Below are 27,196 nucleotides of genomic sequence, written 5' to 3' on the forward strand. Positions count from 1 at the left end.
AGCTTCCAATGAGTTGACCTTGTTGGAAATATCCTCGCATTCCAGACCCGCCTCTCAACCTCATTCATCCTGGCCTCAATGACAGACCACTTAGTATCCAGTTGTTGTAGTTTAGCATTAGTGTCTTCCATGAAAGGCTTAAGGGCTCTAATTTCTGATCATATCATTTGCATAACCGGGTCAGTTATGTTTTCTATAGGTGGAGGAAATTTGCGTTTTTCCCTTTTGAGTGCAGCAGATAATGAAGGGGGGGGCATCTTTGGATTGCACTTTCTTTGTTGCCATGGTATAATTTAATAGAGTATTCTTCCTCTCTTTTCCTCTTCACTTCTTTGTTAATCTTCTTATCCGTTAACTCTTTACACAACTTTTCTTCTCTTCCTCCTTTTGTTCTTTTGGTTTTATTTTCTTCACTTTCTCCCTTGCCTTCTACACTCTCTTGTTCTTTTCCTTCCTTTTCCACTCTTTGTCTTTGTATATATTTCACTTATTCTTTTTCTTCCTGTCTCTCTTCTTTCCTTCTCCTTTTCTTCTCCTCCTTTCTTTTTGCTTATCTTTCTCTTCTCTTTTTTTCATTCCCTTCCTTTCTCTTCTTGCTCCTCCTCTCTGTCCTCCTTTTTCCTTCTTCTCTCTTTTTTCCTTCTACCTTTTGTTTTTGTTTCTCCTTGCCTCCTCCTTTCTCTTTCTCATTTTCTTCTTTTCCTTCCTTTTTAATTTCCTCCTTCTCCCCCTTCTTCTATCTTCTTTATTAATTCCTCTCTTCCTTCCTCTTTATTCAAAAGTTAGGCAACAGTTTCAAATAAACAGGTAAAATCTTTTTCCTCTTAAAAAGAAAGAAAAGAAAAAAAATGCTCTCTTTCTCCTCCTGTTTCTTTAAATACTGTGTTGTGTGAGAAGAGGGTTCCTGTAGTTAGAAGCGGGCTGCGCATGTCACCGCCGCCGCCCAGCTGACAGGAATAGTCAGCCACGCCGCGCACGGGATGATGCAGCTTGAAGGGCTCAGCCTCCCGTAAGAAGACCTCGATGAAGGACGGCTGCCAGAACCTCGACAAAGCTCCTCCAACGTCCGGAACCTAAGCGGAGAGTAAGCGGCATCCAGAGGATCGAAAATAAAGTAAGTGGATGTCATTATAAATGTATTTATAAATGTATTGATATTCCACCGGAGCAGAGCCTAAGAGCTAGGATGCCATCTTCTACGGAGCTAAGCCACGCCCCCATCATAGCTGTCATTTGTAACATGGGTTAAAGCATGAGCTAAACAATGCCTTGTAGTTGACCCGCAGCTTACTTCTTGCACTGGGGAAATCAATGTGCCTCTTCAATGTAACCATAGGTTAACAGAAACAAAAGGTTAGAACGAAGGACATAGCAAACATCCATTTGTGAGGGTAGATAAGATCAGAGACCTTATCAATCAGGGCCATAAGTCTGTACCTATGAATATTGTAATGGCTAAGGGACCTTTAATATAAGGGTAAGACAAAAAAAAGATGAGACATGGATTGCCTCTAATATGGAAAAATGGGACATTTTTCCAGGAGTTTCTACATAATCCCAAGAGCACTTGTGCAATTGACGAAAAGTATTCAGAGACAGAAAACAAATATGTCCAATAGTGTCTAGGGTTACTCTGTAAAGTACAAATCCTGTAATGACACTACTTGATCCTAGCCAGATTGAGGTACCTCGTTGGTAAATGTGTGTGTTTCTTACTTGTGGCATTGTTTAAACCACCACGCCATGAAATTCCACATCGAAATTGGCCTTTTAACCTGTTAGATCAGTGAACATCTCCTTGTTAACCTCAGGCCCATGTCCTATCCGACAAAAGCAATGTATGTGCTAAATTTATCAGATCATGAAAAACAAAGTATAATGTATCTCCTAGCTACCCACCAATGTGACATTATTTCGAGCATGCCCTGGTTTAGGCTTATTAAACATAATCACTTCATGGAGTTTGTAATGTGTTTGGTACAGTATCTATATCCATGTTCTGCAGACCATCTAATTGTGGACTGGGGTCTTTCCATTAACCTTGTTGAGGGGGAACATTTTGGGAATGTTATAAGGGTTGTTGGCGCTGAGAGGGTCGTGTTGCCAGAATGTTGTAAGGATTAGATGGATGACCAGCAGATACACTTCCCCCTCAATCCTCATATAACTGCACCCCTAACTACGTTGCCATGTAGCTGTGTTTACCCACTAACCCGAAAGTGAAAATATTTCTGAGAGTATGTCTACAAGCTGTTAGCAAGCATATGTATTTACCATGCCAAGTCTGGTTTTGACCCTACTAATTTGTGTACCAAAAACAGAGGAAATCTCAAGGTTCTCTATACATGAATGTGCCATTAAAGGGGTTATTATCAAAAATAATGTTCCCTTGCTGTCTGCATCTATGTTTTTCAACAGAGTACGATCAGCCAAGATGTAAACTAAATTGGATATGCATGGAATAAAATACCTAGTCAATGTAAAGGAGGGTGGTGAAAGGACATTGCAATTTGGATGAATTCCGGTCTACTTGAATACCACGTAATACACATGCCCCTGCTTAGTTAAAACACATCATGTTGGAGGCTTTGTGGGCCTGTAATGATGGGTTCGTTTTTCATTGAGAATATTTTAATCTATTCTAAATCCTTGGAATAGCACATAGGACATGCAGACACTGTCAACGACAGGTTGCATACACCCCAACTATATGCTAAACTTCACAAAGGCACTTTTCACATCTGTAAGATGTAGTCTTCAAGTTAAATTTGTGCACCTAAAAATATAACCATGGACCTTAACATGGCTTATTAGATGCTTGGTTTGCTCACACCAGTCTGTGAAAGTAATGGAGCCATTTTTAGGTCCAGAAAATATTTATAGCAGATTCATCAGAGGTTTTTGCATATGGTTACTTCAATGACATGGACAGAAGAAGCATAACAGTCAATTCATAACCTAAAAGATGCTTTTACTACACGCTGCAAATCTTCTGCATCCAGATGAGAAAATTATGTGTTTCAAGTAGAAACAGATGTGTCAAGCAATTCCCTCTTTGCTATTTAACCTTAGAATGGTTCTGGTGGGCTGTTACATGCCTTTTGACTCTGTCCCAGAACTCAGAGAATGTGAAAGGAACTAGTCCATAGAAGATACTACATTGCTCACCATTAAGGCTGCATTTGAGGAATGGAGGCATCATTTAATGGGGGTTCATCACACAATAACTACAAATGCTTTCCATGCGAATCTGTGGTACCTTAAATTATCCCAAAACCTAAGTCTAAGAAAATATGATTGTCACAATACAAATTTGATTAATTATTACATAGTGAAGTGGACGATAAACAGCAAAGCACATTCCTTATCCTGAAATCTTCCAGCTGCAAAGGCATAAGAGTAAGACAAATAATGCAATATTCCTTTAATCCAGATAACAGGGGTGATGGTAAAGCGTTTTACATAGTGTGTGTTCGCCAGAGGCACCATGGCACTGAGGAGAACACCAGGGACGAAGGAAGTCTAGAACAGATGGGTTTTTAGAAGGCAGTGGAAAGCAAAATGGTCAACTATGGCCGGGAGAGGCAGAGCATTCCACAGTTGGGCCGCTGAACCGAGAATGAGCAACCACTCATCTTGACCCGTCGAAACTGAGGGATGACAAGAAGCCAGTCATAACTGGACTGAAGGGCATGGCCAGGTTATTAAGGCTGACATTTCTCCTGCAAATATTCAGCTCCCACACCAAAGTAGGCCCAGTGGACGATGCAGAGGGACTTAAAAGTAATCCGCTTCAGGACCAGCAACCAATTGAGTGACCGTAGAACTGGAGAGATGTGGACACCGGAAGGGGTGCTGGTGGAAATACGAGCAGCAAGGTTTTGTAGTAACTGCAAGTGATTAAGGATGTAACCCGGTTGGGCCAGGTGTAAAGAATTGCAGTAATGTGGAAAGAAACCACAAGAGGACAAAGGGTAATAGGAAGAAAAGGTAGAACTTTCCTAAGGACCCTTAGTTGGAAGTAGCCCATTTTACATATGGAACTGACTTGAGCTGCAGTCAACATCAGAGAGTGTGAACCCGAGATTCATCACCAGGGAAACTGAAGTAGGACAGCGGCCAAGCTCAGAGTGCCATGAGGTGGATAACCAGAGTGAGGGGCAAAGTGACAAACCGATGAGAGTGCAAGCAGAGGAACCCACCACCTGTACCTCCATCTTATCCCCATTAATCTTAAGCCAATTACTGCCCATCCACTTACCCACTGCCGCCAGACAACCCCTAAACTGAGACGCTGGTCCGGCTGGACAAGATCAAGCGGTATTACCCAAGTTGACCGAATTACTTTTTTGAATGAGAGATTTGATCGCAGATTTGATCGAATACGATTGTTGTGAGCAAATCTCACATTCGAACAGCATTATAGTGACCAAGGGAAGCGGGGGCTGCAGGGATATCCTTGTACACTATAATGTCAGCAGAGGTTGCGAGGGTGTCCCCCTCACCCGACCACTTAAAGGAGCTTTGGCTACTAATCAGAAGCATTTCTGGTCCTGAACGCTTTAGGTGGATTCCACTTAGTTTTGGAAATTAAGTTCAAAATCAAAACCTGCAGATCATTAGTCCCCTTATTTCCAAGGGGTATTTGCATGCAGCCCTGGACCTTAAGGACACCTACCAGCACATCCCCATAGTGGTGGTATATGTGTTTGTGATTCCATGAGGCCATGCAAAGCTAAGGTCACTGCTTTTCCATTTCTTCCAGCATTAGAACCCAGCTGCCGGGGGCTTGATAGTCGAGTGCCAATACCACTGTATGTGAAAGGGGTTCTCAGATGGGGTTAGTGCCAAGGAATGTCCTCGATTTTCTTTCTGTTTTAACCCTCCAGACATTATGGATCTGATGACAGATGGTAGCACAAGCGGGTAGGGAGTCTCCAGATAATTTCTAACCAGTAAATTAATGGTGTGGTCAAGATGAAGTCATCCGCAGGTCAAAGTGGAAAGAACTGGATGCTGTGAGAAGGGCAATAATCATCCTTCAGTCCCAGGCCACGTACCTCCCAGTACATATCAAATTGGACAATACCACAATGGCGGCCTACATCAACTGGCAGCAGCACACAATCCTAGTCCCCAGTGAGAGTAGCTCATAAGCTAGAGAAATGGGGCGAGGAACACCTATTTTTCCTGTCTGCTATCCACATCTGAGGCATGGACAGTTTGGTAGTAGCTACCTTTAGCAGGAGGTTCTTCTCCTCTCAGGACACGTTTCTGGCTCTGGCAGCATTCCACCAGATCATTTCTGTGCTTGGATAGCCTTCAGTGGACCTCATTAAGGGGAGACTCCCTGCTTGCTCGTTATATCTGTATGTCAGGAAGCATGGGGATGGATGCACAATCTATACCAACCTGGCTCGGGAGGATAGCTCAGGAGCAACATGCTCGACTTGGAAGCACGACTACATGGAGCAACACAAGTTTGATCCCCGGGTCTGCACTTAAAAACCTTAGAGTATTAAGTGTGTTATAAATAACCAATCAATTCATACCGTGGTTCTGGGGGGGTACACTATACCTCCCACTGATTCCCCTTCTGCTGAGAATTCTTAACAACAATTGTTTCCTATCTTGTGCACTTTCTAAAGCGTCACAAACTAATACCCATATGTTCAGATATATCTTTACTACTGCACCTTAAAGGGTTTCACACTCTAAATCCTCACATTCATCAAATCACGAAAGCCAGCTAAATACTTGATGAGCTTGGCAGAACGTTCCCTCATATTCGGTCCACAATTCAAATGTGTTATTCAGCCACTTGCTTGTTGCGCCCAATATCCCATAAAAACCAGCAATAGCGGGTCAAACAAATTCCATCTTCTATCTGTATAGGTAAATTCACCTACTTCTATTCCCCCAGGGGCTATGGGTCGCTACAAGCAAGTGGCTTGTAGTGACCAATTTGAATTGTGAGACGAATGTGCTTGTATATTACTTTACCAGGGGTAACCTCCCTGCTGCTTAAACAAATAGCCTGGTGTCTCCCAGCAGTTTTTTTTTTACCTCTATGTGTGGCACCGTTATTTGGGTAATTGTAGAATCTGTCATTCTCCAGTGTGCCTTTTCCTTCAAGCTGGAGGTATAGTCGCGTTTCACTTGACACAGGAGGTAGTAGTCCCGGGGTTGGCAAGTAACCTCTCTGGAGCAAAAGCAGGGTTGGAGGTCCGGAAGGCACTGCTTTTGTATCGTGATAATTCAGGTGCCGTTTGAAAGACCCAGAACCTATTTGTGACCTGTGGAGCAGAGAGAAGAGGTCCTCAGCCATTGGTCGAGGGAGGCTATTACACTGGCACATTTAACTGCTAACGTGACCACAACAGCAGGGATTATGGCCCAATCCACTCAAGTGATGGCTTCATCCTAGGCAGAGGCAAGAGAAGCCTGCATAAACTACATCTGTAGGGCAACCACATGGGACCCCCCCCTTCACCATCATATTGCACTATAGACGGCATCTGCCAGGCCAGGCTGATCTGGCATTTGCGAACGCGCAGCACTGCCAGGTACTTGTGTGCTACCTGTATTCTGCCAATTGAAATACAGCACGGTTTAGGGGGTGCATTGCAGATGCATATCTGTGTCTGTTTAATGAGAGGGGGAGAGCTACTGTTTGGTATGATTCAGGTTTTTTAGCACTGTGACGCAAAAGAGGGACATCGGTAATGCTAACCAGTAATATTAATTACCCCGGTGTACTCCTGCTCGACATAGTCCATAGGCAGTCCATGTCCTGCATAGGTTGGAATCGGTCTTGTAATGTTACAGGAAATACTGTGGGAGAAAAGGGGACATTGCCGGAGAATGGAGGGCCTTGTACCTGGCTGAAGGAGGGTATGGCCACGACAAAGTAAGGGCAAGGGGCTGTCGAGGTTGTCAGAAGACAGGGCATGTAAACATGTGTTAGTGCTGTAACGAGGAAAAGCACTACTAGGGGCGATGACTACTTCAAGTCACAGTTCCTTTATTTTAGAAACTCTGCAAGCACATTTCAGTCGCTGTAGGTTCAAGAAACACAACAGACAATGGGCCTCATTCCGAGTATGGCGGTAAGGGATAGCGGCCACCGGTAACGAGACCGGTGGCGGTGATCCCTTACCGCCATACTCCGAGTTCCCTTTGCGCCCTCGCCCTTAACGCCTGCTTTGAGCAGGTGTTAAAGTCGAGGGCGCAAAGGGGCCTCCAAGCCAATAACGGTGACTGTAATGAACGGTCACCGTTATTTGCATCTTCCCCATTCCCATTGAGCCCTATGGGGGCTCATTTGGGAATGGGGAAGAGCCTTGGTGAATGGGGAATTACCGCCCCGCCAACCTTGGAATGGGGCGGTAATTCTGCCATCCACCAAGGCGCTGCCGGTCCGGGTACGGCGTCAACCAAGGCGTTAATAGCGCCATTGGTTAGCGCCGTACTCGGAATGAGGCCCAATACTTTTAAGCAAGTGATAAAGTAACCATTTGATAATGATTTCCTGCCCCTTAGATCAACGTATGTTGGCACTGTTAGAACGGATGACTGTTCTTCCGTGGCATTGTTCAAGGATGATTATGAGAGCCCACTTCAGAACGGAATGGTGTCAAGATGGAACATTCATTAGTGCGCATAGCGAGCTGATAAATGAAAGGGCTTTGCATCCCTTTCAAATAAAAGACAGGATGCAAATCTAAATTCTTGAAATATGTGAAGATGAGGTTTCAATCAGCTCTAACTGTTGCAGTCTGGAAGCCGTTCTATTGTAAATAACACGGAACGACATGTAGCAAACAAGAGGGTACATTTGTGAGCAAAAGTCTGTAGTCTGAATTGCAAGAGATTTGCTATTAGCTACGGTCAAGGTATTATTATGTTGAAAGCCCAGTAAGAACAAGGTACCTGAGAAAAAGGAAAACATGCAGTGAGTACGATTGCAGCCTTTACATGAAAACATTGCAGATGCTTCAGGAGGGGGCTCACAGGACAAAGCAGCGGCATGCTGCTGGTAAATTAATCAGTGGCCGGAGAAGGCGGGTTGTCTTTTTTCACATGTTATGCTATTACTGTAATTATTAGGTCCAGCACACCTACAGAGCTTTTCACTGATGTTTCGCCTGCACAGAGTCACAACACAATTGCAGAGGAGGCCATGTGAAATATTTTAAAAGTGTGTACCAAAGACAATTCTCTCTATCCGGGAACATACTCTGCCAACCTAAGTGTGTCAAAAAGGAGCACTATATTGTAGTTATGGTTAAGTTGCTAATCCCATAGGAAGAGCACTTTTTGGGTGGCTTATAACTTCGCTCTCCCTGGACAAATCCTCACCAAACTTTGCAAAAAGAGTATATGGCCCACAAAGTTTGGTGAGTTTGGTCCAGGGGGGGAAAAGTTATAGGGGGGTTCCCAAAATGTATTTTTTTCCCAAAGACTGAATGGGTGAACGCACGCCTACAGCCCAAAACGATGGACGGATTTTCACAAAATTTGCGTCAGGAGCAGCGGCTTGGTCCCGAACGCGTGCTTTTGTAAATTTAGTGAAAATCTGTCCAGTAGTTTTTTTAAAAACGATCAAAAAGTAGGTCTAAAAAAATTAGTGATATTTATTTCCACTCCGCGGAGACACTTCCCTGTTTGCTCCGCGGGCAGGACACCGATTGGGTAATTGGCTCACGTCATGTCCGCGGATTGGCTGGAGTGAGGCGTGATGTGCTTCAGATTGTTCCGATGCGCCCGCCATCTTGGATCCGCCGACAGAGCGGCGGCGAACAGATGCGAAATGCAGTTTTGGGGAGTTTTTTGGTGTGCAAGAGTGCTTGGGGAGGTTTGGGGAGTAAGAGATGGGTGAAATACTGTATTTGTTTAGGTGGCAGGTGCTACTGATGTATTCGCCATGCCTGCGGTGTCCCTGATGTTCGTAATTAGTGAAAAATAGGGGTGTCCTAAGGATAGTATTCTGTTCCGTGCTGTGCGCAGGCAAATTGAAACTGTTCTAAGGACACACGCGGTGTCACCGGACATAGAAATTGACCATATGCCGCAGTTGAAATGTTTGATTCTATGGGTGTGATATGCTGCAGTGGTTGTGGCCAGGGCCAGAGTCTTGGGTTCATGGCCAAAGGCCATGCACCCAAGACTGAAGTTATAAGTACTGGAGTTATAAGCCACCATGGGAGTGATATGCTGCGGTGGTTGTGTCCAGGGCCTAGAGTCTTGGGTGCATGGCCGCAGGCCGTAGGCCGTAGGCCATACACCCAAGACTCTAGGCCCTGGCCACAACCACCGCAGCATATCACACCCATACATCACACCCATAGTATCGAATATCTATCAGGTGGTTGTGGGCAGGACCTAGAGTCTTGGGTGCATGGCCGTAGGCCGTAGCCCATACACCCAAGACTCTAGGTCCTGGCCACAACCACCGCACCATATCACACCCATAGATCACACCCATAGAATCGAATATCTATCAAATGTTTGAAATTGACAGTTTATGTACAGTTTGGTTTGAATAGTTTGTATGTGAAGTTTTGGCTATGTCATGTTATTAAGATTGTAGAGTTAGGTAACACGTACTGTAGTATAACATATCCATGGAGGTGAACATATTGTATTGTGGTGTATGGTTAGATGTTTGCTTCAATGGTTCTGTTTTGCAGCAGTATTTATGTGTTGTATTAGAATATACTTACTGTTTGATTTGTTGAGATTGGATATATTTTTTTCATGAGTTTGGTAACTGGAGTACATATTCTTTTTCAATTTCTGTGATAAAAGAAAAGAGCATGTTAGTGTATGTATTTTATAAAGAAATATTACATTGCATAATAGACATTTCAGCTTTTTTTTCGACCCTCATATTTAGTTTACAAACCATTGTACTGTGCAATTTGCTCAGTTTCTGTGTTTGTTTTTCAAATCATTGGGTCTGTGGGGAAAAAAAAATCCATGTTGGATTAAAAAAAATCTTTTTTTGTTATACTACAGTTTATTTGTTTGTTTGTTTGTTTTCAGTGTTCACATGTTGTTTCTGGATAATGATCTGTTGGCTTGTTGCAGAATTTTTTGAGCAGTTAGATACATGTTGGCATATTCTAACTGTCTATTTTTGTTATAATTTCGTGGTATTCATGTATCTGTTTGTTTGTTATAGAATCTTGGGGCAGTTAGATACCTGATGGCCTATTCTAACAGTTTATAGTTTTTTAATTGAAGCTTTGTTAATGTTTAAGTACAGATTAGTTGTTAAACTTTGGTTTTAAGAATATTAAATAAACATTTGTAAGATTTGCTGGTAATCTCTGCTTTAGAGTAATAGTACTATCATTACATTCGAACCATCCACATTTCTTTTTTTATATATGCAGTGTAGTGACCTGCATTGGTTGTGGCTCCTGCGTGGTAGATTATACCTATTGTTGTGAAGCTTTTCTTACCAAGTGATACTTGAACATGTGTGAATCCAGTCAGCTTGCAGTTGTTTTTGCTACCATCTGCATTGTAACGTAGAAGCATTAGTATTACATATTGACTATGTGTTTGTTTTAGCAAGGTGGAGAGATTATCTGAATTGCAGGTAGTACATAATCTGCCATGGTTTGTATTTTGTACGAGTTGCTGAAATGGAACAGATTCACAATTAGGTATGGATACATACACGAAGCGCTTATTAGGGATTTGTTCCTGTGTCAAATTGTTCCAGAGCGTGCATGTATGTTTCCACATGTATGTTTTTTTAGTTTCCAGTACTTGTAGTAAGTACATTAGAAATTCTTGTGGATCTTCTTGTGAGTTTAAAGTGAATTTCACCATTCCAGCACAGTAGTTCAATTCTTGTCTTACTCTATGAACACTATACATGTTGTTAGGATTGTTTTTTGCGTTTCTATGAAGGACTAACATTTGCAAACACAATTGGTCTGTACTGTGTAAGTAAATGTTGTTAAGAATTGGTGGCAATTGAAATAGAATATTCACTGCTACATTTGTGTAGCAACTTACACCAGTTATATTTGAAAATTTGAATGGAGCAGATAGTTCTGTGTCCAAGGCATTTTTTCGGAGTGTGTGTTGCTTCTTTGAAGAAGTACCTGAGTGACTTTGAGTAATAGGTTCTTCTTTGGTTGTGGTAATTGATGAAGTATTAGCTTCTTTTACTCTCTTTGGAGGATTTACAGTGAGATCCTGTTGCATTTCTGTTTGAATTAGTTTTACAAGGTTTTCCTTTTTTTGGAACAGGGTATGTTTTTAGATGGGGGTATATAGTGAACACAGCCTATTGTATTCTATAATGCAAGGAATATCAGTGTTTACTTTACTTGCATCAAAGTTGATGAGAAATAGACTGTCAAGTGCACGTAAGCATGATAGTGCTACGCAGCTCATGCCTTCTTTAATGACTGTGTTACCAATATCTATCAATGCTTTGGGTCTCATTATGATTTTGGCGGTATCCATGCCGCTGCCACCAAAATCGTGTCTGGGTTCCCAGAATGAGGAATTACCGGGCCATTCCGAGTTCGGAGGGCCCACGATTCCTCCATCTGAGAACCCGGACCCGGGCCTTCCCCATTCCCATTTCAGCCCCCATAGGGCTTAATGGGAATGGGAGCGGGAGCAAACAACAGGCCGATTACGAGCAGCCCATTGTTTGCTCCCTCTTCCCCTCGTGGGCCCCGCTCTGCACGTCTGGTGAAACTTAATGTCCTTAATGCCAACTCTTGCAAGCTGTTCCAAATTCAATGAAACAATGTTGAAAAAAGAAAATGCAACCAATAATTGAAATTTGCTCCACAGACAAACTGGATGTACATGGTATGACACTACCAATGTGTCAACAAGCTACAACAAGACTAAATACCTTAGAAAATTCTATCTCCACACAGCTGGTTTGGAGAAAAAATTTAAATTATCCATAAACTGTAGAGTAATGCTTAAACATAACCTTGACGTGAAGCAAGGACTAGTTAATGGGGCACTGGGTACAGTTGTTGGCTTTCAAACTGACCCAAGTGACAACAACATTCAGTTTGTCAATATTCTCTTTGACAAACTTTCAGAAGTAAAAAGGATAGGGTGCTCAACAGCTCGATTCCTTCTCTTCAAAGATATGTATGTACGCAGAGAACTTTTTTCTCTAACTCTAGCATATGCAGTCACCATTCATAAATCACAAGGTCTTACCCTAGACAAAGGGCCTCATTACAAGTTAGGCGGTAAGGGGTTAACGGCGACGGTAAAGTGCCGGCGCCATCAACCCGTGCCGCCTGATTACGAGGTCCCCTCATGGGACCCGGTCTGCACATCTGGTTTCACCGCCTATGTTGTAGGTAGCTAAACCTGTGGGGGCAGTTACAACAGCTGACAGTTTGTTGTTTGTCAATTGTTGAAGGAACTTGCTGATGATTTTGTTTAAGAATGTTTTGCCTGAACCAGCATCACCACTGATGTATAGTAGTATAGCTTTGTAATTTTGGCAGGTACATTCTTAATTTTCATGTTGTACATCATGTACAATTTTTTTTGTTACTTCTTGAAAAATGGTGCGCTGTTCTGTGTATAGTTTTGATTGTAGTGCAGTTAAGTCTTCTGTATCTTCTTCATAGTGACACATGGTGTTTTCTACTTCTGTCATAGCTAATTATGCTTCATTTGCTATCAGTGGCTGTCCCAGTGGTTCTTGGCTTCCTGTTACAGAAGGTTGACTACTGTCGGGAGTGTCCTTATCTAGTTGGGCCTGGAGTTCTTCTTCGTGTTGCTGTTCATTGTGCAACATTGTTTTGTACTGCATAAAGTTTATATCGGAGATAGTGCTTTCATTTGCTTTGAAAGCGTCTTCATAGGAGTCATATATTTCTAGTATCTCTTCTTCTTTTCTCCATGGTTTAAAAAGTTGTAGCAGGGACATGTAATATAGTTCTTTATGTTGAGGAGTCTTTAATGACAATTTGATATGATTAATTCAATTTCGTTTGGTGACTTTTACTATGCTGCCTTCACAATTTGTCACTCTGTATTTACCTTTTTTTTCATCGGTTTTAGATAATTTTTGTATGTGAAGTTTTGGGCTATGTGGTATAGACGCATGGTTTCCAAAGAGGTACTCCTTTTCGGGTAGGATGTGTCTAGTGAATTGTTTTTCAAAATGTCTTGGCTGTTGGGATCATTTGTGGCTATTGTTTCTATGTCCTCATATGATTTGAGAACTTTTTTTCTAGATTTAGCAGAAACAAGACTTAGCCATACTATATTTTCAGATTTTCCATACAAAGCAGTACCGGTTAAACGATCTGCAGCTTCATAGGAGCCACATTCTCTATGAGAGACTTTAATTTCCTACATGTCCCAATTCTACAAAGGCTGCAAAAGAATTTGTGGAATGGCTCTTCGAAAAACAGGCAGGATATAATATTTTGATTTTTTATTAGTTATCACATGAGCATCTTTAGGATTACCTTTGTTTCCCTGCTTAGCAGGGCTTACAATTGGTTTGTACCTATACAAAAGGTGGCCTTCATGTAACTAAGCTCCCTGGAAATGTAAGATGTCATGTTGTAATGAGCTGCCTTGACTAAAAAAATGCTCAGTTATTATGAGGACACCCTATTTAACAGGTTCCTTTTTCAAATTGTAAAAATATAAATATATATAATGTTTTTGGTTTCTGTTGTCAATATATTTTCTCAAGCATGTGAATCAAAGTCTTCAGTCACAAATACAAAACCGAGTTGAAACCTGCTGGTAACCCCTGCACTCTGGTAATAAAAAAAATGACTTATTTATTGAGAACAACACTTGTATACAAACATAATTAATCTATTGTTTGAAACACTGGATAAAGCTGGGTGTTATGAGTCTCTGGGTCTTTTGAGAAAGTCTTTTAGGTGGAAGATGAAAAGGTTTTCAGTTTGTGGTCTCCTGGTGGGTGTATACAGCCATTTGCACCAGATATTAAAATCTCCAACAAAGGTAGTGCGTTTTTTCTAAGATGGCCACCGGGCATTGTGAATATTATGATGACACCTATGTTGCTCATGTGATGCAAATGATGATGGAAGGGTGATTAAACTGCATCAAATTTTGTTAGCAATGTAAGGTGAGTGTTCATAAATACTGACAACACACATGCCCCTCTGTTCATCTACATTCAAATGTGTATGTACAATATGGAACTGTGGTGAACACCTTGCTCTCTTAGCTATACCTTAACCAAATAAAAACTCAGAAACGTTCCTGATGCCCATCTCTCCCATTGCCAACCTCACTTAAATCCCTGCATAAATACACAAGGCACTCTCCCCCAAATGAACAGAACACTAATGAAAAAAGAGAATCTTGATTGAGGTCGAGTACCGGAATATCTACTGTTTCATCAACCAAACAGCAGAATTGTCAGTACTTTTCTATTGAAAGATCTTTGTTTTTTTAACATGTTTTTAAAACTACCCTTAGTTTTTAAACACACAGTTAACCCTCATAATGGGAAATACATTTGAGTAGGAAAGTGTTCCGATTTGTTCAATGATACAAAACTCTGAGTTAAAAAAAAAAACAGACAAGGACCTTCTATATATCTTTCAAAATGCACTTTCAAAAAAACAAAACAGCTCTATACAATAAGCATTTATAGCCAACCTCACACCACATGCAAACCAAGCACATCGCAGCAACACAAATTCCCTTTCCATACCAGTAAAGCGTAGTCTACTGCACCATGCTGGTTTGTGGCGCTAATTCTCATTCAATTCAACTCAATGCTATTTATATAAATAAAAGTAAAAAAAAAAACTGTTGTGGGTTTGTGGCTTGGCGAAGCATTGGCATATGGGAGGTGAAGGCACATGAGAGTGGTTAGGTGAAGGCATATGGAAGGTGAGGCTTATGGGAGGTGAATGGACCTGAGAAGTGTCGGTGATGCAGGTAGCATTTCAGAAGTTTGAATAATTGTTGCTATATAAAGAGGTGCGACAGGCATTTCTGTCCCATATTTCATCAATTAAATTAATAATCACATTTAGGATATGCTGAGGAGTTTAGGCGTTACTGAGTACAACTCAATCAATATGGTGGTGGATACGAACAAAGCCATAAACCATCAAACAGAATTCCTCAACTCACTCGTCCCCTTAGGAATGCCATTACATCATCTTTGAATGAGAGTTAGGTCACCAATCATGCTGTTTTACATACTTGAATCACCTAGACCATGTAATGGCACAAGGCTGTGCGTCAAAAGATTGCTACCCAACTTAATTGAAGCGACAATGTTGACGGGGAAGGGAAAAGGAGAAGATGTATCCATCCCCCGCATTCCACTCATTCCGAGAGACATGGCGTTAGTTTCAAGCACCTACAGTTTCCGGTCAGGTTAGCATTCCTTATCATGATGAACAAAGCACTGTGCCAATCAATCAAGTGCAATGGTACCAACTTGGAATCTCCATGTTTCTCCCACGGGCAGTTATATGTTTTGTGTTCTAGAGTGGTTCCCCAAATCAGTCGTATATCTTTGTTGCAACTGGCAAAACAAAAAAAAATCTTTATAAACAAGCCTTACAATGAACATGTTATTTTATAATGTTAAACTTTAGGTCCATAGTGAATGGAACCATCATCATCTGGTCACCCATCATGCAGCTCAATAATCTCCATGTTGTTCTCACGTATAGTATGTTTCAGAATGAGTTTTTAGGAAGAAAAAAGTTGTGTTGTGTAGTCTTTATAAGAAAACATATTAAAATATCAAATAATCGAAATAGGTAGTGGATTTTTATTTTCACCGTTCTTATGGAGCCTTCCCAAAAAGTGTTAAGCTACCTTAAGGGATTTCAAAGAAATAGTAACTATTGTTAGGCAGAATTATATGCAGTAGCCTTTGGGAACACCACACACAATTAAGACTACAAGTGACAGTACAAATTCACCTTTGGTACAAGCCTGTACTACACAGTAAATTGGTAGCGATGGCTGAGCAGCCAGACTTATCTCAAGAGTGAGTGAGCAGTATCAATAGTTACACAAAGGACAGCAGTTACTTTGATTCAAACAAACACTGACTCAAGGTTTCTGAGTAAAATAACATACATGTATTTACACATCAGTTGTAAAACATTTCACTAAAGTAAAGCAGTTGAAAAATCACACTCTTAATACACCAGACCACTCCCAATAGATTCTGGACAAGTTAAACTCAAAATGAAGTGTGAGCAAAATGGCACTCCAGCAATTTAAAAAGGGAGAGAAAAACAAAGTTAGACTAAAATTGAGCAGCACCAACAGGTAAGTAAGCAGGGCAATTTAGAAAGAGGAACTACAGTGATGGAATCAAATCAAAAACGCTTAGGGCCAAAGTCAATAGGACAAAAGTCTTTTGCTGAAGATCACACAGTTCAAGATAGTTCGCGGTTAAGTCGTTGCCAAGAGTTCCGGACAAATTTGGCCGATAGAAAAGTTAGTTTAAAGAGTAGAGAAGGATGAGCCCTAGGATTGACGAAAGGTTTCACACACCTTCACCACGGCTGGATGAAACGAACAACGGGATTTGCACAGTACCTTTAAATGGAGAAGAAGCTGTAGCTGAGGCGGGCGTCGTTCCTGTCAGGCCCTGCAGGCTCACAGTTCCTGAAGCAACTGTTGGACAGACATGAAGTAGGAAGACTGGAGGGTCCTGAACTGCCCAGGGAAGAAACCAGCAGCAAAGCAAAGCAACAAATAAAAGGTGTGCTCCTTAAAACCCAAGCAGGGTCCAACCTTCCTGGCTATCCAGTTCACTGTAGCTCAGTGCAGCCAATTTGACCAGTGGAGGGAGTCCTGGCTTGCAGTTTGGGCGAACTGGTTGGTCCCACCAGCTCTGGGGAAGAAGACTCCTGGTAGATCTTCTCTGTCATTGGAGTCTGAAGATTCGGACCAGCAGCAGGGCTTCACCGGGCAGTTCAGTCATTGTAGCGGTCCTCTTCTGTCAGCTCCTCATCGGTTCTTTCATTCCAGTGGTGACTCTGCTTTTCCAGTCCCAGAGACCTGCTTTTTATGCAGTTTTCCCCCATTCACACAGCCTGGCTGTCAATCACACAGCAGGGTGGCTGTCCTGGCGGGACCGTCACCTAGCCAATCAAACAGGAGTGCGTCTTGGGTTGCCAAGGGACGCATGGCAGGGGTCCTAAAACCCCTCCTTCACATCCTGCCCACCCAGATTTCAGGCACCTAGGGAGGGCTTCTGTGTAGAAGCCTGCGAAAGGACGGTGTACAAAGGAACCAAACCTGGTTTGGCGCGCAGCATAAAACACGAGAAAGACATTTTCAAAAAGAAATGGCAAATAAACTCGGCCGGAACCGTATAAAAACGTATAGGGTCTACCGGGTTTAAGTTTGAGGTTACCAAGATAGCCTAAAACAATACCAAGGTTATTTAAGATAACCGCGGTAGGAAAAATAGGATAGTTATCACTGCCACCAGCCAAGTCTTGATGAAAAGGGAGCAAAACGTTGCTCCAAGAGAAACAGACAAAAAGGGATAAGTATTAACCCTTTGCAGTACTCTATGTAAGATTGTTTGTACTGGGTCTGTGGATTAAAGAGACTAATAAAGTGAATGGCAACTTTACATGTCCTGGGAGACAGTAGTCAGTCCCAGAAAATGGAGTCTGAGTTGGGAAGTCTAAAAGACAACCCTGTGTTACTGCACTGAAGGTGCTGTGTAACACACAGTAAAAAGATGATGCCTGTGGAGTAGGTTAGGCTCCACAGCCTATGAACACAACAAATGTTACATACATACAGCAAAACACATGTAAGAGTGGGAAAAAGGCTCACACTCTTGCCAGGTGAAAAACAAAATCCTAGACATCCAGCAAAGCTGCTGAGGGACACAGTAGGTAAGGGAAATTAGCCATTCTGGAGAATTCTCCCTAACACTATTGTGAAAAACCTGAGGATATTCTCCCGAGTACTTCTCGAGAATCCCTTATTCACGTGGCCAGGGAAGGGCTGGCACTCTCACATCCCAACTCTGGGGGTGGATGAGTGAGAGAGGATCACCCGGGTAGGGGAGCCCAGGATTATGCTTGGGGAAATGCCCCAGGTGAGAAGCAGTATTATACTGAAGACGAAGGTGAGGAAGACAAATTCCCTAAAGCCTTTATAGGCTGTTCCACGTCTACCTCTCTTCCACCCAAAGGATCTCCCTTATCCAACAAGCCCTCCATATCTGGTAAATTCCCTGGGAACCCATACCCTAGTACACTCAGAAACCATCTCTCCCAGAATGTCTGTTTTCCTGGTCCATGGTCAAAAACTCCCAACCATTCTAGTTCACGTCTCTGTTAGGACAGTTTTTCTGAAGTCCAACTAAGGGCTCAGTAAAACCATTCAACTGAGGCAGTACAAGACTCCACTCTTAGTATATGGTAGCGTAGACAGAGCAGCCAGGCTTATCTCAGGAGGCAGAGAGGGCTGTAGAATCAGTACAAGTGAAATTGTAATTCAAATGATGCGAACAAAGACTGAAACACTAAGTATGTAAAAATAAAGGATTTATTTAAATACAAGTATGCCCAGATAAATCTAAGGGTTTAGACACTAAAACATTATATGAAATCACAGTATAAAAACAGAACACTATACTTGAAAGTACACAAACCCAGGTATAGACCTTATTTGAAGTACTAGTTCGAGGGAAGTATAAACCTTTTCATACACATTCAGTATCAGTCAAACCTATTCTTGGGGAGTAAACACCAATGGTTACTTTTGACAATTACATTCAGTAAAGCAAGGGCAGTAGACCCTTCCAGTTGTATAATGGTTCTCAGTACAAATCACATAATCAGTCAACTGGACAATATACTTTTGGTCAATAGTGAAACACTTATTCTAGGTGCAGTTAAAACCTATAACTATGTTTGTCATTGCACACAGTTATACAAGGTGAGTAAAACCTAAGGATGTAATATACAAATACAGGTGCTTTTGAAATCAGGCAAACCCAGATTGAGGTAAGCAGTAACTCTTGTAACTTATTTTGAATGGCACACAGCTAACACAAGGTAAGTAAAACCCACACACTTTGTTTAACCTCACAATGGAGGGGAAAGTAAAACCCAATGTTACACTATAATGAATAGTTATTCTAGGTAGGCAAAAACCTAATGCAGACTTATTAAGGACAGGCTAGAAGCAAGTCAGGAGAAGCAAGACCGAGTTGGGGACACTCATGCAATTATCCTCAAAGGACTAATCTGGTGATACCAACTCTTTACTTTTGGGAAGAGACACAACCTAATCACAGGAGAGTAAAATACCTACACATCTATTTCAATTAGACTGGCAAAACAGTAGCTTAGGAAAAGATGTTAACCATACTTTTAAGAATAGTGCATCACACATGCAAGATCAGTAAGAACTTTCGTAACTGTTCACTCTTAGAATTAGAGTTACCAACCAACTCTTTACAAGTAAGTAACTTTGAAACACTTATTTTCTTTTCTAGGCAGAAGTCCTAATCCCTTCAAAGTCGTTCCCTTATTCTTGGAGCATGAGTGTTTTCAGTGGCAGAAGGGGGGTGGGGGGGAATCACTAGGACTAGTGACCAACAGGCAGTGTCAGAATAGGTTATTTAGTAGCAAAAGTAAGAGTTCCTTTGGAAAACTGGGCAACCAGGTAAGTACTTCACTTTAGAGTTAGAAGAGGGACCAGGGGCTTCACAGAAGACACCCTAGCCAGTTTCTAGCAGGCGGACTGAGTGTACTGGACGAGGGACCTCCCAATGACAGAAAACACCACTTAACTACACAGAAATCCCAACAGGTTTAAGGTAAGTACATGACCAAGCCAACACAGTTCCTCAGCATTGAAGAAGCTTTTGCAGCAGTAGAGCTTCAGGGTCTGCAGCCACATACCCGGGCAAAGTATTCCTTGTCGTGGAGACTGAAAACAAGACTTCAGAAGGGACTTTGCAGCAGGGATCATTGAACAGGGCTCTTGGCAAGGTTTCTCTCTGTGGATTTGGCATCTTTTCAAGGATCACAGAATAACAAAGAACATCATAGTCACATTCTCGTTGTTTTAAAGGTCCAACACTCTGGTGACGGGACTTATTGGACTTTATTCGTGCCTCTGGAGATCCACCAGGATGCCCACAAAGTTTCACCATGATTCGGAATTCGGAAGAACATGCACTACATGATGGCTTGAGGTCCCAGGGTATTGGGGTATTGCAACAACGCAAGGTTGCAGCGATGCATGGGATGGCTCAAAATGCAGGGCTTCTTGAGTCTAGTGGGTCTTATTAGGCTCTGGGTCAGGGTCGTCGTTTTCGGAGTCCCCAGGTCAATCGAAGGAAGGGCTACAGCAGGCTCCAGTTACACAGCAGGCTCTCAGTTCACTGGAAATTGTTTCCACCACTTTTCCTTTGTCATCCTCTTCAGATTAAATTCCATTGGTCGACATATCTTCAGTTTCTAGGTTCACAGTATTTATCAGGAATTACAACACAACCTCTGCATTCTCTCCCTGCATTTTACAAGAGGGGCGGTCTGGTTGTCCAATCAGGGCAGCCAGCCCACCAATGGGATTTGTCCCCATTCAAGCAAGGCATAAGACAAAGGACTGGGGAGTTTTGGACTCCTCCCTCACTTCCTGCTCTTACAGACTGGAGCCTGGGCGGAGAGTCAAGGGGAACCCGTCGAAGACAAAAATCACACAAAGGAATTTCCCACCCTGGATTTTAGGGGAAGGAACAAGAAATGATAAGAAACACTAAAATGGCAAAAAAAGAGGGCAGGGGCTATTTTGGTAAACATTGAAACCCTTAGGTCCCTTTACTGCAGCTGTGAACACAGCCTGTGGTAATGGTGCACCAAATTAATACAAGGTATCACTGCCACCAGCCACTGAATGTAAGCTTGCCACTGTAACAGAATTGTTACAGTTTTCGTGTGAAAGGGGATACATTGTATCTCCTCAGCACACCACATAGGGTAGGGTGTGCTGGTTTCACCTAAAAAATGTAAAAGGGATCCAAAGATCCTTTCTACCCTTGGGAACTGTAGTTCACTCAAGGGTAGCACAAGAAAGTTAAAAGGGGAGCCCCTAGGGCAACCCAGCAACAACAGGCACTTATTGCCAATGAGTTGTTAAAGAGGATAACTTTAAAAAGACACTATGGAGAGTCTAAAAACTGACACCCATAAAAAGAGTTAAGGATTATGTGAGTGTGGAAAAAGGTTCCCACTCACTGAGGTATTAATGAAAAATATCCCACTAATTAATCAAAATGTTCTGGGGTTGAACGAGGAAAGGAATATTAACCAGTTCTGTGCAAATATTACCTAACAGGGCAGGGCAGCCAGCTCCCCACTGTGATTTGTCCCCATTCAAGCAAGGCATAAGACAAAGGACTGGGGAGTTTTGGACTCCTCCCTCACTTCCTGCTCTTACAGACCATGATTACACTTCCCGAACACCAAGTCTACTTTCACAAAACACTACCATTCGCACAATCCCCCCCTCCCCCCAGTTTAGGTCACAATAAAATCTCTGGTCATTTTTATTCATTCCACAAACCCTACCAATCTCACTCTTCCGAATTTACCCACAACTCTAGTACGAGGGCTATGATTCTGTATAACACTTTTTCTCCATCATAACCCGTAGGATATATAGGAACTCTATTGCCCTCCTTTTCCAACCAGAACACTTCCCTACATTGTCACAGACAGCGGACAAATGCGAAAACTGTTTAACTGACATGTATATACGCGATAATAAATCTGTGTCCCATAGCGATTAACAATGGTTGGAATAGAATAGATAATATGGCATTGAAAAGAGGCGTTATGTTTCTTTGTTTTTAGTAAATGAGCACATCATATGTGTGAATAGTTGATAAAGTGGATCAAATTCACCTAATTGAAGAGACTAACAAGAGCAGTAGAGAAGTCGAGGGTCACCGGCAAACAATAGTGGATTATTGACGTGCTTCAGCAAATGAGTAAGTATTAATACCAGACGACTGGTAGACACATAGAGTGGGTGGCAGATAATAACATCACTGTGCTAGGGAATTAGTGTTGAGGCTTACTTAAGAGTGGTTTCTCTCACCGCAGGAGAATAAAAGAGGAGTCTTCCCTTATTATAAGAAATAAATTGAGAGTAGACGCGGAGTAGAGTGAGTATTTAACCTGTAAATCCATAACAATAGATATATGTTTTTGCGGTCAGGGTTAAGATATTTGAATTGGAATCTCTGGGTATGTTTAACCCAGGCTTCCATCAATTACAGGCCCAGAAAGAACATACTGCAATATACAAGCCTGAGAGGGATTCGGACAAGAACTTCTGTACCTCCTCCTACTACTAAATGTGGAGGTGAGTATGGATATGTGTAACTAGTAGAACTTTACTAAAAACACAATAAGAGTTATGATAAATAAATGAGGATGACAAATCATAAAAATTGGATGGCAATAGGTTTATTATTTTGTATTTTTAGATGATGTGGCTCAACCCAGTTTTCAGAAGCAAGACATAATTGGTACTTTGTTTCTTGTCCTGATGAATGTTGAATTAGCAAAGGGGCAAGAGCTGTTATGCCCTGTCTAGACAACCGAAACAGGTGTCGACCTGTAGGTCTGTTTTAATAGTGATACGCAGATAGATAAACCTGTATTAAAGAAAGGGTGAAGAAACATTGTGTGAAATCAAACATTTCAGATGATAATATATGTGTGTTATCATGGTGTGTAGTGAAGATAGATTCTGGATATGAGAGTGTGGGACTCATTACGACCCAGGCGGTAAGTTACCGCCTGGGTCGTACCTTTACCACCATGGCGTAAACTACGTTTACGCCATGGTGGTTGGCGGACTTACCGCCCCATTCCGAGGTTGGCGGGGCGGTAAGTCCCCAATCCCCATTTACCCTTCCCCATTCCCATTTTTGCCCCATAGGGCATAATGGGAGTGGGGAAGGCATTAATTACGCCACCGTAAATTACGGTGGCGTAATTAACATCAAGGTCCCTTAGCGCCATGGATTTTAACACCTGGTGTTAAAACCTCCATGGCGCTAAGGGACCTCGGAATCAGGCGGTAAGGGTCGGCGCTGTTTACGCCGCCGTAAACCCCTTACCGCCTGAGTCGTAATGAGGCCCCGTGTGTATGAATGTGTGCTTGGGTAAATGATGATGAGCATCCAAACTATTGTGTATATGAAATAGACATCATTTTTTTTTATTTATAATAATAGAATGTTCTTTTTTGCTAAAAATTGGGTAAGTGCATGTTGTCATCCTCAATCTATTGGTTCATTGTATTATATGTTATGTCCTGGGTAAGGTCAGGCAATTAACCAGAATCACAAACACCTGACTTCCCTTTCTCTTCCCCACAGGGATAAAAGGTGGATCACAAGAGCACAATACGAGCATGGCAGACTGCATGACGTGAGAGCTAACCCAGCACAATAGTTCAAAGGAGGCAAAAGACAGCGCATACGGAAGTGGTGAGAAGGAGAGAATTGACCTCAACCTTTCTGATAAAGACGTGCGAAACCTCTGCATATGAAAACCTAATACTGAGAACAATAGCCTGCGTGTATTGCAACAAATGTCAATGGTACACAAGACCATCCTCCGATGATTACCAAGCCGGGGAGAGACACTTTGTCTTAGAGGTACCAATCTTGACTCCAAAATAGAAGTTTAGACAGGCGGTTCATCACAGCCAGTGAGTCGAGGGGAGAATCGATAAGAAACTCAACTGTGTTGAATGAAAAGTATCCAACAGGTGATTTCAACTTTTGAAAGCTGTAAAGAAAATATTGAGAAAAGATGGGGAAAAATAGCAACAGTGGAGTCCGGCATCACGTGGGTGCTCACCCAGGAAACTTCGGCCAATTACACAATGGTATACCATAACCAGAAGGCCTTAGGAAAAGGCAAGAAGAGGTCAAAGTGGTCACACAGGGGTCTCTTAAAATCCTCTGTACCGTCAAATGTCTTTGACCGACAGATGATTGTGAAAGAAAAGGAAATGAATCCTGCTTGGTGAATTGAGCGCTTGAATAGAGTGTTGCAAATTTAGCAAGAGTGAACCTGGCGGAGGGATGCTAATGAGACGGGGCAAAGTCTAAAGTCCCATAGTGAACTGTTTGGTAAAAGTTGGCAAGAGTGAACCCGGCGGAGTCATGCTAATGAGACGGGGCGAAGTCTTAAGTCCCATAGTGAACTCTATGTAGAAGTTGGCGAGAGTGAACCTGGCAGAGGGAAGCCGACAACCGGACTAGTATGTGGATCGAAGTAAACCCGACCAAGGGGTGTCCACAGTGAACTGTCTGTAAAAGTTGGCGAGAGTGAACCTGGCAGAGGGAAGCCGACAATCAGGGGCGAAGCTTGAGCAACTGTTTAAAAAGACATTAAGACTCATGAAAGTAATAAGTATTGGACGACCAGGGGAGTGAATGGTCCCCCTTGTCAAGTGGGCCAGAGCTTGGTCCAGAGAGATCAAGGGGTGAAAAGTCCAAAGTCCATTTGCAAAGGAACTTTTTGTTTTGTTGTTTGTTGTTGAATACATCAGGCCTTCGAAGTCAAGAAACTTTTTGTTGAAAAGACACTTAACAATCGAAGAACCTGATAGCTAGAACGGAATTGTCGCCCCATGCTGGGAAAGCTTGAGTGTGTGCTGTGCTCCAAGGTCCCACCTTGTCCCCTGCTGAAAACATGAGGAAGGGAGACCTCTGGCAATCCTGACTTAATATTTGGCACACCTCTTACTTTATTGAAACCCTATCGCACACTCTTTCTGCAATTTGTTGTAAGGCAATAGGTTTTTGTCTAGTATAGGCTCTTTTATTTTGGCAAAACGCCACAAGGACTGGCATTTAGTAGGCATTTTTCCACCCTGCATTTACAGTTTAATAAACACCCTTAAACTGTGATTACTTGTGTCTGTCTTTACTGTTGCCACCATGAGTTCCTTACACTATGAGGAAACGAAATCCCAGGCAATGCCGGGTTTATCTGGTAGTTTTTTATACGTCAGGCTACGCTCCATGAGGAAGATGGCACATTCGGACTGCTGGAGTGCTACAAAGCCATACCATTGGCAGATGAGTTTCCTAACTAAAAAAGATAACATGATATGTTTAACCCAAGAGGGGCCTTGCAAAACGATTACTGGATGATGATGATAGCAAAAACATATTGGAGGATTAGGACTATAAGGAAACCAGGCCGTGGTGAGAAACACATGTGAATCACTTCCCATGAAAGAGCTTGTGCAATTTACCAAGTATGTCTGCTAGCCAGGTGGGATACATACACTGACACAATGAGGAACATTTCATTACAGCCTTAGGATATTTTTGGCAACGGCATATTTAGGACCGACAGATAGGACAGCTTTTTTTGAAGACGTGAAATAGTTACTAGGTGGTGTCTATTATTCTCCTTAAACATAAATGTTTTAAAATAGTTTACCTTAATGCACACACATCTAGGTGTTAACTGTGCATTCCAAACAAAACAACGCACAGCACGATTCTGTGAAAAAAAATCAAAAACACCAACATAACTTAAGTAGGGCTTCGAGCAAAACAAAATCAACAAATATCGAATTAAAGTTAGAATTGTGTAGATACCCTCGCATGCCGACAATGTCATCCGTGTCTCTTTGTGTGTCACCAAGATGAGAAGCCCCACTTCCATATTTCTGTGACTCTCTTCCTCTATTTTTCTTTTCAATTGGCGAAGAAAAAAAAAAAGCAGCCTATCACATCAGAACACATGACAACGGAGCTTTCATTATCCCCGCCGCCGACTCTGACATATTGATACAACAAGATATGTATGCAATTTGAATAACGTTTGTCAGAAATAATCTCAAACATTCGTCATCGATAACGCGAAAAAAATGCAATTTGAAAAACGTGTTCTATTGGGATTGCAGGCTACATTTCTTCCCTGCTTTTGAAACACAGCGTTTGATCTGCAGATATTTTAGGCGTACGAAATAAATACAAGAGGAAACTGGTCTAACAAGGTAGCACATCAAAAAGAGAACACACAGTATCAGCAATTGTCATCTTTTGCAACTCAGATGCACCCAGATATGTCTATCTGAGTTGCCAAAGGAAGGAATGTTGTTCTTATGCTCTTCATGTTCACATTATATTCTATTTTATATTTATTGTTCAACAAACTGTATTGCATACGTGGCAGCCTGCAATACGGGGAATAAAGCCTGTAAAACATATTTTAACTACAGACTAGTTGCGACATCACTATTGGCACAGAGTAAGAACATGGAATTTTTACTTCCACTGTAATCAGTTAGTACATTTGGGTTGTGAGGTGCAGTGCCTGCTTCTTTAGCCAGAACAGAACAGAATTCCAGCTGCCATTGCAACCATTAACTAAAGCTGTGGCAAACGTCTTATAATATTAACTTCTACAATAGATTTCTGAGATAATTAGAATCATTACTTGATGAGAAAATGTCTATGTTTATTTTGTTCACTGCTTTATTTTAACACAAGAAAGGGCCTGATTTACAAAAATATTTTAAAATTGTCAAGTCCCATTGAATTTTTTTTGTAATTCAGACCCCAAGAATCTAGATGCATCCTTTTTATAAACCACTAGACATACACTATTTACATTGAATCACTCAAACTATTTTAGCGACACGTTAAAAGCTATTAGAGCGTATTTGTAATTATTATAGCTGTTTAATCCAATCGGATTCTGCATTGATTACATAGAATAGAAAGAATAGAAATACAGCAGAAACAGCATCTATAATGCGCATTTCCAAAGATCCAAGCAAAAAAATTAATTTAGGCGCAGTTGGTATTTAAGGAGATATATTCAGCGGCAGTAGCAAACATTACTGAAAGAGGTACGTTTTTAACTTTTTCTTGAAAGTCTCCAGGAATTCAATTCTCCTTAGATCAAGTGGGAGTTTATTCCAAAGCTCCGGATCCATACATGAGAAACATCTGTTCCCATAAGTGGCTGATTTAGAAAATAGAACCATCAGCAGACATCCCTCCAATGACCTCAAGGCTCGGCTTGGTTGGTAGGGAACAGTTCAGATACGCTGGTGCCAGGCCATGCATGCATTTAAAGACAAGAAACAGTGACTTAAACAAAATTAATTGCTGCACTAG

The sequence above is a fragment of the Ambystoma mexicanum genome, chromosome 7q (assembly GCF_040938575.1).
Source record: "Ambystoma mexicanum isolate Mex_15411 chromosome 7q, UKY_AmexF1_1, whole genome shotgun sequence".
Taxonomy (NCBI): domain Eukaryota; kingdom Metazoa; phylum Chordata; class Amphibia; order Caudata; family Ambystomatidae; genus Ambystoma; species Ambystoma mexicanum.